Below are 14895 nucleotides of genomic sequence, written 5' to 3'. Positions count from 1 at the left end.
CAGTACCATTTTGGTCACAGAGTGTCTAGACATTTTGTTTTGATCCACCTACCGCTTTGACATAAGTCCAAAATTTCTTAGGATTTTCTGCCAAGTCAGTACATATAACTTTACTTTCGAATTCGTTGAACGCCTTTAATATTGTCAGAAAAACCGTCGAGTTAACGGTGATATGAAATTCCTAATAGGATGTTTCCTGCACCGGGAGTCGATCTGAGCACAATTTGCCTTTGTCAGGGTCGGTAAGGTCACTTTGCCATTTGCGCCCTGTGTCGCTTGAATCGTACTTTATTCGTCCGCTTGTATCAAAAGTATTCGGACACCTATTAGTGGTGCATCAACGCTTCTCCTTTATGACGTCTAGCAATCTGCTGGGAATCTTTTTCAGTGAAGTGTCTTAATTGTAGAGGAATGGCTGCCTGTTCTCGTTCAAAAGCCGAAACAATTAGCTAGTGGATTTTGGACGCTCTGGTACGAAGCGGAGTCCACTTTCTAACTCATCCCAAAGGAGTTCCACTGTACTCAGGCCGAGCCTTTGGGTGGGCCAGTCCATTTCAAAGCCACACAAATGCTGCATTACGAGAGGGGCCATTGTCATGCTGATGCAAATAATTATCGTCTCCCATCTCTTCCTTACTGTACATACGAGAGTAATCCCAAAAGGAAGGTCTCCTATTTTATATAAGTACATAGACCTGTTTATTTCTGCAGTAGTTTACATCAGTTTATAGGTTGAACATTTAGCTATTTTTCGACATAATCTCCATCTCTGTCGATGCATTTTTGTAGACGCTGTGGCAGTTTTTGTATACCCCTGTCATACCAGCTCGCCACTATGCTGTTCAGAAAGTTATGAACCTCCTCTTTCACCTCGTCGTCGGAACTGAATCGCCGGCACCACAATTAACGTTGGCAGGTACTGTGAGACTCTGAAAAAACTCAAACGGGCAATTCAGAACCGGAGAAGAGGAATGTTGAGCAAGGAGTACACATTCTCCATGACAACGCTCGCCCACACATCGCTCGGCAAACCGTTGCTCTCCTGCAACTGTTTCAGTGAAACACAATCACCCACCAACCCTATAGTCCAGACTTGGCTCCCAGTGACTATCACCTGTTCTCTAGGTTAAAAGAACATTTGGGCGGAAAGCGATTCAGCTCCGACGATGAGGTGAAAGAAGAGGTTCATAACTTTCTGAACAGCATGGCGGTGAGCTGGTATGACATGGGCATACAAAAACTGCCACAGCGTCTAGAAAAATGCATCGACAGAAATGGTGATTATGTCGACAAACAGCTAAATGTTCAAGCTGTAAATTGATGTAAACCATTGCAGAGATAAACAGGTCTAGCCCGGGGCCTCACCATACAAGAGGTGAGGAAGGAGGAGGGGGAGGAGTAACAACCTCGTTAAAAAACCAAGGTTCACCTGGCCCGGGTGATAGCACCTTGTAAGGGCTCCTTGCTAGGACTACAGTGAAGACCTCAACGGTAGTGATGGCGGAGGGAATAGTTCTCGGTACGGCGGAACTAGCGGAAGAGGCAACCAAAGAAAAAAATCCACTTGGCGTCTGTCTTGAAACAAGCGGCTGAGTGGTCAGCGTCTGTCCACCAGTGGTGCGGCTGAAAACCATTCCTCGGAGCTAATAACCTCGAGTAGAATCCTTAGGGGACTTGTTCCCCTAACCCATCAAACAATCAACAATGGATACGCACCTTGTAAGAGATTTTACCCCAGGGAGTAACCAATCTCCAATTTCTAAGGAAATTAAAATTAGGCATTCGGATTCTGGGGGCCTACAGCAATGTGCGAAGGACGAGTCGGAGCATCCTGAAACCTGCCTTAAGCAAGCAACAAATAAAATTAAACACAAAAATATAAACTACTTGGCAACGTTCAACGTAAACTCACTTCTAAAAACAGGAAAACTTAAAACGTTAATAAATTTTATAAAACAGAAAAATATAATGATAACTGCACTCCAAGAAACAAGGTATACTGATGAACATTCATTTGATTCAGAGGGATTCAGAATCTTCAAAGGGAAGCCAGGAAAAAGAGTTATGAAGAATGTACCCCAATTTGGAACAGGATTCGTTGTAAACCAAAATCTATTAAACTCGATAGTAGAATTTAAATCTGTCAATGAAAGGCTTTCAACATTAACCTTCAAATCAGTAAACAAACTGTATACCATTGTAAACTCACATGCACCAACAAATGAGAAAAACAGAACACAAAAAGAACAAACAGAAATTTTTTGGCAGGAGCTGTCAAACACCTTAGACCAGATTTCATCTAAAAACACAATAATATTGTTGGGAGACTTCAATTCTCAAATCGGCAAAGAACGTCATCACCAATCCATAGTAGGCAAATTCCCTGCACATAAAAGAACCAATGCAAATGCAGAAAGACTTATTGGTTTATGCAGAGAACATGACATAGTTCTAAAGTCTACATATTTCAAAAAACTCCCTAGAAAACAAACTACATGGGTATCCCCGAATCCAGTCTGTGGGGAGAAACAACTTGACCATGTTGCTATAAGCAGACTGTCTGCATCAGAGATACTCAATGTAAAAGTTGCTAAGAGTGTAAGTTTAGATTCAGATCACTATCTATCTGTCGTTAAATTCAAAATTAGACCAATATATAAAAGAAAGAGCGAATATCAACCTAAAAAGTTTGACACTCAGAAGTTAACCAAGGAACACAATTTCAGGACACTTTTGGAAAAGAAAACACCTAAAACATGGGAACAAGTTCAAAAAGATATAGTACAGACAGCAGAAGAAACCATTCTCCTTACCAAAAAATGGAAACATGCCTGGTGGAATGATGAGTGTGACAAACTAATCCTAACAAGACAACGAGCTTGGAACATTTGGAATGCCAACAAAAATGACAAAAATAGGAACTCCCTAAAAGAAGCCCGGAAGCAAGCTTCAAAAGGCCTTAAAAAGATCCAAGTTCAATACATAAAAGACCAACTAGCATCAATGGACTCCAACTTCAAACAGAACAATGCTAGGGACTTTTACAAAACCTTCAAAAGTAACTTAAAGAAATGCTCTCCTCCTAGTCTATTTTTCACGGACCCAAAAACGCAGAAAACTGCATACAATAGCATAGAGAACTGTAGAATACTTGCTGAATATTTTGAAGAACTACATAACTGTTATCCACCGAAAGAAAAACTTAATTTCAATATTGTAAACCCAACACCACCAGACTCCAAGCCACCAACCACAGAGGAAATAAAAGAAATCATAAAAGAGCTTAAAAGTAATAAAGCCCCTGGAGAGGATAATATAGTTGCTGAACTATGGAAGTACTCTAGTGACAACATGATACAGTGTCTATCAGAAATACTTAAAGAAGACTGGACAACACACAGATTACCACCAGACTGGACATCTGCATTAATACATCCACTACATAAAAAAGGGAAGAAAACAGATCCTAGCAGTTATAGGGGAGTCTCCCTCTTACCAGTGACCTATAAGATCTTGTCTAAGGCGCTTTTAAAAAGAGCAGAAGAGATGACAAACAGCTAGGAGAGTATCAGGCTGGATTTAGGAAGGGAAGGTCATGTGCAGAACAAATACTAAATTTAAAGAACATAATAGAATTGAGGAAAATCAGGAACTTAAAATATGTAATTACTTTTGTGGATTTTAAAAAAGCCTATGATTCAATTGGCAGAAATACACTGCTTGATATCTTAAAAGAATTGGGACTCGATGCTAAAACAACTGCAATAATTAAAGGTACTTTGGTAAATACAAAATCGAAAGTAAAATTTAGGGGAGAGCTCTCAAAATCGTTTGAAATAAAGTCAGGTGTTCGACAGGGAGATGGTCTGTCACCTCTGCTTTTCAATTGTGTCTTGGAGAAGGTAGTTCGAGAATGGTGGAAGGCCATCAATACTAAAGGGATTCAACTAGGGAGAAATCCAAACAAGATCACTGTCGACTGACTGTTTAGCCTTCGCAGATGACATGGCATTGATTACAGATTCACTAGACAATGCCCAAGAACAAATAAGAGAACTACAAAAACAAGCAGCCAAAGTAGGACTACAAATATCCTATGAAAAAACAAAGTTTATGACAAACATCTGTGACGCTCCTCAAAATATTGCAGTTGACAACAACACAATACACAAAACAGATTCCTTTAAATACCTAGGAGAGTGGATTACATACAATGCCAAAGAAAAGATAGCTATAAAAACTAGAGTGCACAAAATGGAAAGAGTGTTTCATATGACCAAAAACGTTTATTATAAAAAATCCTTGTCCTGGAACACAAAATTAAGACACTACCAAACAGTGGCCAGACCTGAAGCTCTCTATGCGGCAGAAACACTTAAACTAACAAGAAATGGAGATCTTGAGAAACTAGAGAAAGTCGAAAGAAGAATTTTAAGGAAAATACTGGGAGCTAAAAGAAACGATAATGCTGAATACAGGTTAAGACCAAACAGAGAGCTATATCTGAAAACGGAGAAACTAACTGATGTAATGAGGAAGAGGAGACTACAGTTTTTTGGACATATATTCAGAATGGATAACAACAGACTAACCAAGCGGATATTCACATTACTAAATAGCTACAAATCCAAGCCAGCATGGTTCATAGAGACTGAAAAGGACATTGAAAATGCTGGAGTTACAATAGACACAATAGAAAACAGAACACATTTCATAAAGGCAGTTCAAAAGGCAGAATTTCAGGAGAGAAAGAAAATAACTAGACGAAAGTGGACTCAAGAAGAAAGGGAACAACACTCTAAAAGGATGAAGGAAATTTGGAAACTGAAGAAATCTAATACGATGAAGAGTAGCCGAAGTTGATTCATCGTACCCTCCAAATGGGTTATTCGAAAGAGAAGAAGGAGACCTTACTTTTGGGATTACCCTCGCAGTACAAAATGTTGTAAAATGTGTCCTTATCCTTCCGCATTTAGCATTTTCTTAACTGCAAGAATGGGACCACATCCCGTCCACGAAAGACACCACCCTCTCTGCACTGTTGGCACTACGCATGATTGCAGGTAAAATTCTCCAGATATTCGCTAAACCCAAACCGTTTCATCGGATTGCTACAAGGTACAGCATGATCAGTCACTCTAAATCACTCGTTTTCAGACGTCCACTGTCCGATGGCGTCCCTTAGCATTGACTATAAAAGCATATAGCTTATGAGGAGCTAATTGACTTTTGTACCCAATGCTTTTAACTCGCTACGTGCAGCCATTGAACTGGCTAGACTGCTGCTGGCACTTGGGAACTCACGAGTGATTCCTTTATATGATCACCTGCCATTTTTTACAGTCATTCTCCGCAATGTTCGACGATCCCTGAACGACAGTACGTGAGGTATGCCTGACCTCGGTTTAGCTGTGATCGTTATGTCACTTTTCCAGTTCACAATCACATCACCAACAGTTGGTTTGGGCAACTTTAGAAAAAAGGCACTCCGTCTTCAGGCCACAAGTGGTCCATCGGAACCATCCGACCGCCACGTCATCCTCAGTTGAGGATGCAGATAGGAGGGGCGTGTGGTCAGCACACCGCCCTCCCGGTCGTTATGATGGTTTTCTGTGACCGGAGCCGCTACTAGTCGGTCGAGTAGCTCCTCAATTGGCATCACGAGGCTGAGTGCACCCCGAAAACTGGCAACAGCACATGGCGGCCCTGATGGTCAGCCATCCAAGCGCAGGCCACGCCCGACAGCGCTTAACTTCGGTGCTCTGACGGGAACCGGTGCATCCACTGCGGCAAGGCCGTTGCCCTCAACTTTAGACGAACTGAAATATTTCTAATAGATTTGTTACTCAGATGCCATTCAGTGACTAGTCCACATTCGAAGTCACTGAGCCAAGTCTACAGTTGCTACTTACTACTGACAATACAATACACCTCACCTCCTTGTACGAGGTGTTCAAAAAGTCTCTCCTGAGTGCCGTATGATTGTTAGCCGCTCGTGCCGTATGGTTGTTCGCCTGCCTGGGTTACTTCCCTTCAAGTGGACTCTCCCAACATTCCACTGTTTCGTTTATCTCAGCAAGAGTCACTAGTATCGTTGGTGTGCGTCGTCACGTGTTGACGTGAACGTTAAGTTTAGCTCCTTTGTTCGTCTGTTTCGTTTTTGTCACTGTTAAAATACTAACCACTCAAGAACGTGTGCCTTTAGTCGAGTAAGTGTTCAAAGCTGGCGGTAAATACACAATTTCAGTTCGTCAAACATTTAATTCAGTTTTCCCGGAGACAACACTCCCACATCGCGATACTGTGCGAGATTTGATTAACAAATTTCGAAATACGGGTTCAGTGTCAGATGCACCGAGAAGTGGTCGTCTTAGCGTTTTGTCTGGGGATAAACTACTCGATATTTCCGATAAAATGTCCTTGAGTCTGAACAAGTCAGTAAGAAAACTCGCCCAGGAAATCGATGTTAGTGTCGGAACGGCCCACACAGCTGTAAGGAAGAAATCAGAACTTTTCCCATACAAAGTAACAGTCGTTCAAGAACTTAAAAATACTGGTCATGGCAAGAGACTCCATTATTGTCAATGGTTAAAAAATTTCGTCCAAAAAATAAAAAAATGTAAGGGATATTCTTAATGAAACGTTTCTCACTGATGAGGTGTGGTTTCATTTTTTCTGGTACATGAATTCGCAAACTTCTTGTATGTGGAGTACTGCAAATCCATTGTGTATTCATCAGCACTCACTTCATTCTGTGAAAATAGGAGTTTGGATTGCAATTTCTAGACGTCGGATTGTGGATCCCATATTTTTCTATGAAACAATAAACGCACAACGATGCTGCAGTGATATTCTGTACCCATTTATAGGAGAACTTGTGTTAAGTGAAATACTGAACTCTTATTTTCAACAATATGGTGCACCCTTTCATACAGCTCGCGTTTCAATGTCACTGCATGCTTATGTTTTTGGTGATCGCATAATTTCACAGGGACTTCGGCCTCCACGATAGCCTGACCCAACACCATCTGACTTTTTCTTCTGGGGTGCAGTGAAAGCAGCTGTCTATAAAAAACCGACCAGAATCCATCGATGAATTGAAAACTGCAATATCCATTTTCACTGCTTCTGTTACAGAAGAAATGTTACAGCTTGTGTTTGGAAACACGATTAGACGAATTGAATTGGGTATTCAACAACAGGGGGGGGGGGGGGGCACTTTCAACATTTAATGTGAGAATCAGTAAGTAAAAATGAATATTCAATAAATTAATAACTTGTATTTCACTGAGTTTCATTTCGGTATATTCACTGCGGCATTAGGCACGCGCGGCTAACAATCATACGGCACTGCGGAAAGACTTTTTGAACACCCCGTATATTAGCGGCTCTGCATCTTGTGAGGTGTAATGGTCAATTCCGCATTACATAGCGATGTCCAGATCTTATGATCGGATAGTATATAGTTTACCACTCACCTGTCTGCAACGCAACAATGACGATTCTATCTCGCGGTGGGGGCTGCTCGTAGGCTTATTAGCTAATCAGTTTAGATGTCCACCCCTGTCTTGGAGGACTCAGTACAAGGGAGAAGGGAGATTGTGTCGGACACATAAGCAGTATTGGTAGATACAGCAGTCCCTCTAAAGCTCTAATTTGGTGTTCGATGCCGGCCAGATGCCATTAGACAGTTAAGGAAGTGCAATGGGTTTGGCTGCAGCGGGTCCCAAATATTTACCCATTCATCCAATTTAGGTTCACTGTGTTTTACGTACATCGATTAAGGGTTGCTTCTTTTGAAGAGAATATGTACTTGTCCTTGTTCACTGCTTCGTCTCTAATGACCATGTCATCGACGGGAATCAACATCTTACTCCTTCTTCCTTTCCTCCATATGTGTGCAATGACAGAAGGATGGGACTGTGGACATCAGTTGGAATCATTCATCACGCAATTCAAACCACGCGATTACGACTTTGAAAATGTGGCACATCGATCGCGGTGCTAAACAGCACCTTGTTCGGTGCAAAACAGTCCACGAAGAGGCACAAGATAGTATCATTCTAAACCAACCATGATGCTCTCTGTAGCCGTGTCTGATTCTCACAGAGATTGAGAAGAAAAATGTTCTACACAACAAGATACTGCCATCACTGGCCTTTGTACGTCGACGATGGAATTGTTCGCCTATTATACGGCGTATCCCGTGGTCTAGGGGTAGCGTCTTCGATTCATAATTAAGACGTCTTCGGTCCCGGGTTCGATGCCCGCCACTGCCTAAATTTTGATAAATAATCAGCATTGGCGGCCGAAGACTTCCGGCATAAGAAGTCAGCCTCATTCTGCCAACGGCCTTGTCAAAGAGGACGGAGGAGCGGATAGAGGTTCAGGGCACTCTCTTGTCCTAGGGGTGGGAAATTGCCCCTAAAGGCGGAAGAATCAGCAATGATCAACGACATGAGGATGCAGAAGGCAATGGAAACCATTGCATTAAAGACACGTAACGTGTATCCACAGGACATTTGGCCTGTAATTGAAGAAGTGTCATGATGATCTCTCCATTGGCAAAAGATTCCGGAATAGTCCCCCATTCGGATCTCCGGGAGGGGACTGCCAAGGGGGAGGTTACCATGAGAAAAATATTGAATAATCAACGAAAGGATAACCTTCTACGAGTCGGGGCGTGGAATGTCAGAAGCGTGAACGTGGTAGGGAAACTAGAAAATCTGAAAAGGGAAATGAAAAGGCTCAATCTAGATATAGTAGGGGTCAGTGAAGTGAAGTGGAAGGAAGACAAGTATTTCTGGTCAGATGAGTATCGGGTAATATCAACAGCAGCAGAAAATGGTATAACACGTGTAGGATTCGTTATGAATAGGAAGGTAGGGCAGAGGGTGTGTTACTGTGAACAGTTCAGTGACCGGGTTGTTCTAATCAGAATCGACAGCAGACCAACACCGACAACGATAGTTCAGGTATACATGCCGACGTCGCAAGCTGAAGATGAACAGATAGAGAAAGTGTATGAGGATATTGAAAGGGTAATGCAGTATGTAAAGGGGGACGAAAATCTAATAGTCATGGGTGACTGGAATGCATTTGTAGGGGAAGGAGTAGAAGAAAAGGTTACAGGAGAATATGGGCTTGGGACATGGAATGAAAGAGGAGAAAGACTAATTGAGTTCTGTAACAAGTTTCAGCTAGTAATAGCGAATACCCTGTTCAAGAATCACAAGAGGAGGAGGTATACTTGGAAAATGCCCGGAGATACGGGAAGATTTCAATTAGATTACATCATGGTCAGACAGAGATTCCGAAATCAGATACTGGATTGTAAGGCGTACACAGGAGCAGATATAGACTCAGATCACAATATAGTAGTGATGAAGAGTAGGCTTAAGTTCAAGACATTAGTCAGGAAGAATCAATACGCAAAGAAGTGGGACACGGAAGTACTAAAGAATGACGAGATACGTTTGAAGTTCTCTAACGCTATAGATACAGCAATAAGGAATAGCACAGTAGGCAGTACAGTTGAAGAGGGATGGACATCTCTAAAAAGGGCCATCACAGAAGTTGGGAAGGAAAACATAGGTACAAAGAAGGTAGCTGCGAAGAAACCATGGGTAACAGAAGAAATACTTCAGTTGATTAATGAAAGGAGGAAGTACAAACATGTTCCGGGAAAATCAGGAATACAGAAATACAAGTAGCTGAGGAATGAAATAAATAGGAAGTGCAGGGAAGCTAAGACGAAATGGCTGCAGGAAAAATGTGAAGACATCGAAAAAGATATTATTGTCGGAAGGACAGACTCAGCATACAGGAAAGTCAAAACAACCTTTGGTGACATTAAAAGCAACGGTGGTAACATTAAGAGTGCAACGAGAATTCCACTGTTAAATGCAGAGGAGAGAGCAGATAGGTGGAAAGAATACATTGAAAGCCTCTATGAGGGTGAAGATTTGTCTGGTGTGATAGAAGAAGAAACAGGAGTCGATTTAGAAGAGATAGGGGATTCCGTATTAGAATCGGAATTTAAAAGAGTTTTGGAGGACTTACGGTCAAATAAGGCAGAAGGGATAGGTACCATTCCATCAGAATTTCTAAAATCATTGAAGGAAGTGGCAACAAAACGACTATTCACGTTGGTGTGTAGAATATATGAGTCTGGCGACATACCATCTGTCTTACGGAAAAGCATAATCCACACAATTCCGAAGACGGCAAGAGCTGACAAGTGCTAGAATTATCGCACTATCAGCTTAACAGCTCATGCATCGAAGCTGCTTACAAGAGTAATATACAGAAGAATTGAAAAGAAAATTGAGAATGCGCTAGGTGACGATCAGTTTGACTTTAGGAAAAGTAAAGGGACGAGAGAGGCAATTCTGACATTACGGCTAATAATGGAAGCAAGGCTAAAGAAAAATCAAGACACTTTCATAGGATTTGTGGACCTGGAAAAAGCGTTCGACAATATAAAATGGTGCAAGCTGTTCGAGATTCTGAAAAAAGTAGGGGTAAGCTATAGGGAGAGACGGGTCATATACAATATGTACAACAACCAAGAGGGAATAATAAGAGTGGACGATCAAGAACGAAGTGCTCGTATTAAGAAGGGTGTAAGACAAGGCTGTAGCCTTTCGCCCCTACTCTTCAATCTGTACATCGAGGAAGCAATGATGGAAATAAAAGAAAGGTTCCGGAGTGGAATAAAAATACAAGGTGAAAGGATATCAATGATACGATTCGCTGATGACATTGCTATCCTGAGTGAAAGTGAAGAAGAATTAAATGATCTGCTGAACGGAATGAACAGTCTAATGAGTACACAGTATTGTTTGAGAGTAAATCGGAGAAAGACGAAGGTAATGAGAAGTAGTAGAAATGAGAATAGCGAGAAACTTAACATCAGGATTGATGGTCACGAAGTCAATGAAGTTAAGGAATTCTGCTACCTATGCAGTAAAATAACCAATGACGGAAGGAGCAAGGAGGACATCAAAAGTAGACTTGCTATGGCAAAAAAGGCATTTCTGGCCAAGAGAATTCTACTAATATCAAATACCGGCCTTAATTTGAGGAAGAAATTTCTGAGGATGTACGTCTGGAGTACAGCATTGTATGGTAGTGAAACATGGACTGTGGGAAAACCGGAACAGAAGAGAATCGAAGCATTTGAGATGTGGTGCTATAGACGAATGTTGAAAATTAGGTGGACTGATAAGGTAAAGAATGAGGAGGTTCTACGCAGAATCGGAGAGGAAATGAATATGTGGAAAACACTGATAAGGAGAAGGGACAGGATGATAGGACATCTGCTAAGACATGAGGGAATGACTTCCATGGTACTAGAGGGATCTGTAGAGGGCAAAAACTGTAGAGGAAGACAGAGACTGGAATACGTCAAGCAAATAATTGAGGACGTAGGTTGCAAGTGCTACTCTGAGATGAAGAGGTTAGCACAGGAAAGGAATTCGTGGCGGGCCGCATCAAACGTCAGTAGACTGATGACAAAAAAAAAAAAAAAACCAACCGTATGTTGCTGTCAAGTAATAAAATATTGTATGTCCTCTTCTTACATTGCAGATGGATTCGAAAGTCGTTGTGGCTGCCTTGGTCTCCCGATTTGGGACAAGCAATCTCTCTCTGGACATACAGGAATCGGAGACGATAAAACACATAACTACCCTCCTGGAAAATGATACGGAGGTTGTGGAAGAGATCCGGATATTAGAATTTGCTGGAGTCGATGGAGAAGAATGAGATGAGGAAATGGACTTCGCAGAGGATGGTGTCGAAAATGAACAGCTTCGCCCAAAATGCGAAAGCACGATGGCCCAGCAGATATGACAGAAGAGGACTGGGCGGCTTACAAGCAGCGCTCTTTGGTTTACTAGATCACAGATCCTGCGACAGGCCAACCTCGGAAAGGAACGTCTGCGTCAGTAATAGATCAGTTAAAGAACATTAAGAACATGAACATTCTGTACAATCTGGAGAAAAGAAATGAATACTTCGTCGATCCAAAAAATCGATCAAGCTGTCCTGCAGAAATTCAAAGAGAAGGAATCAGGAGGAGCAATTATTCACAACCGGACGTTGCGACTGTTGCAATGTAACTTAACGACAGTGATGGATCATCAAAATATAGTCGATTTTAAAGATTCTGATTCCTCGGTATATCGTTTCAAGAAGGGAATAACATTTTTGGCAGAGCAGTAACCCACACAGCCGTTAGCGATTGGCTATACAAGGAGGCAAATTTGTCACAGGTGTGCGATGATTTTGTTACGAAGATTCACAATCTTATCGTTACAGAAAACTTTCCACCGACACCTGTCTTCAGCTCTGAGAAGAGCAGATTTGACTTAAATGGCCATCCAACCCTGCGAACCAGAGGGAGTTATTCGCACTGTTGTTGTATCAATCCCTGCAGCGCGGCACAGTTTAACAATTATGCCTGTGATTTCGATGTAAGGCGAAATACTGCGGCCTACGTATTTGCTTGTACCCGAGCCATCTGGAAAATTCCAGCAGTCAAAGCAGGCAGATCCTCCGAATATCAGATCGTATGCTGGGAAAACAGCGAACATGTAGAAAGAAAACGTCAAACATATTTAGGCCAAGGATGCCTGATGTCAGAAAGAAATTTGGGTTTTGAGCGGATTCATGGTGTAAGCATACCTCAAATGACTCTACCGTGACGCATTTGGGCCAAGCAACCTGACGACTAAAGTGCGCGTCATATATCTTGGCGGCCGAGTTTAGGTTCGTTCTGCGCATTTGACGTCACAAATCACAGTCAGCCAATGAACAGAGAACGACGTTGCCAGATCTCGACTGCAGTGCAGAGCACGGGCGAGTGTCTTCAGTTTTAGAAACGTTCAGTCATAAATGAAGTAATTGAACAAAAGCAATGTCTTGATAGCAGACTTTCTTTTATAGAAAGTTTGGAAAAAGCATTCTTTACACCAATTGCTTCATATTCTATTAATTAATTAAACCAAACAAACAATAAGCCTCCTAATTCAGGCGATAGCAAGGAAAGGTGTTTGTATCAGTCTCACGAACCGCTTTTTCGCAATAAAGAACAGCGGTAATTGTTTATTTCCTATTGTACTTCGACGCAACGTGAGTAATTCATAGTCATCCCAACAGTGTTTGTCGGTATTTTGCATACGTTTAGAGTGCTCCAGGAGATGCCTGATATGAGTAGATTCGTTGGCGTAATGGTTAAGGTGTTGGGCTGCTAATCGGAAGATTCTGAGTTCAAGCCTTGTTGCTTACTAAATATTTTATTTATTTAAAAACAATAGCGAAGTGTCTTACTTAATGAATTTTATTCGTTTGAATGTAATGTTTTGAAATTTCCTGTGCTTCATTATAATCATAATAAGTTTTCAGTTTTTGTAATTTTCTCCTCCAATATTTCTTTTCACAGCAATTAAAAACAACGAAAAGGCACACATACAATATTCATGTTATCCGTTTTGTTTGTATATCGCCTCTTCCGCAGTCGCTGTTTTACTATTCATATTGAGATATATTCTTTTGCAGCAGTATTAAAAGTATTATTTAGAGCAGAATTTCGGCTCGTACGTTGTCGAGCTATTTGATTGTCTGACGGAATTCTTTGCTTCGCTGCTTTGGCAACATCATATTCAATGGTTTCGTCGACTGATCTATGTTTTGGCAAGTATTTGCTGTCCGTTGTGACAAACACAAAATGTTTGCGCACTGCGCCTCACTGGCAATATATTTTAGTTTTATGTTTTATTACGTCCAAAATTCAGTTTTGTGTACTTCGCCAATTTCGTTTTAATCAGAACGTTTTAGAAAAAAGCGAAATGACTCTGGTATAAAGAAACACTGTTTATGTTATAAAGGGTGTTCATTTTATGGGGACATTGAAATCTCTTGAAAACGACACACAGAGCCAAAAGAAATCGTAATGAAAATTAGTTCCTCCCAGAAGGGGACATCCAATTATAACAAATTTGACTACAAATTCGTCGGATTTGGTATCATTGGATGTCCCCCTCTGAGACAAAAAAAATTTAGTTATAAATTTGTTTGATCCGATGTGTAGATTTGCGGATATTTCAATGTCTCCAATTAAAATGAACACTGTGTGTAGTTGGAACCATGAACGACTGCGGTCGATTTAAGGCTCGTTCTACGCACATGACGTCACGCATCCGCTGACAGCCAACGAGTGTTCAGTAGTTTTCTGAACGGTCTGCTGTGAATGTCTTGGCGAGTGCGAGTGTTAAATGTGACTGTAGTTATTCTTTGGTGAATTTTTATCGCATTTGTTGCAAGTTGTCATGGCTGATAATGGTGGTAAGCGACAAACTCTCCATAAACAGGCGAGGGACATAATTTACCGGATACACGCTTTTTTCAAGCGCGAAGCAGAAAACGGTGGACCTATCACGGATGTCGCCAGATCTCAGGAACGCACTGCAGAAGCGACAGGCGTTAGCTTGAGAACCGTTCAGCGGATTGCCAATGAAGGACAGTTATCTACGGAGACCTGTGGAAGCCCACTTTTCAGATCGCCAGGGAAATATCGCACTCGTGAGAGGACTGTAACTAATTTAGATAATTTCGACAAAGATGTTCTAAGACGAGAAGTGCTCAACATGTACAACACAGGCGAATTTCCTACTGTAAAAAAAATCACTGTGAAAATGCGTGAAACCATAAATTTTAAAGGTAGCATGACTTCAATGAATAGAATACTTAAAAACATTGGATTCAAATATGTACATACAAATGACGGAAGAAAGTTTTTAATGGAACGTAGTGATATGGGAATAAGAACATTTTCTTCTTGGACGAAACATGGGTAAACCAAAATCACACAAGGAAGGCGTGTTGGAAAAT

At 41.3% G+C, this 14895-nt stretch overlaps 1 pseudogene; it reads right to left on the bottom strand.

Annotated features, from left to right (window-relative positions):
- Nucleotides 1–5685: 5685 nt before the first annotated feature.
- On the bottom strand, nucleotides 5686–5803 carry LOC126204594 (5S ribosomal RNA; annotated as a pseudogene).
- Nucleotides 5804–14895: the final 9092 nt, after the last annotated feature.

Source organism: Schistocerca nitens, chromosome 9 (assembly GCF_023898315.1).
Source record: "Schistocerca nitens isolate TAMUIC-IGC-003100 chromosome 9, iqSchNite1.1, whole genome shotgun sequence".
In the NCBI taxonomy this organism is placed as follows: Eukaryota; Metazoa; Arthropoda; class Insecta; order Orthoptera; family Acrididae; genus Schistocerca; species Schistocerca nitens.
This window is presented reverse-complemented; position numbering and strand designations above follow the sequence as displayed.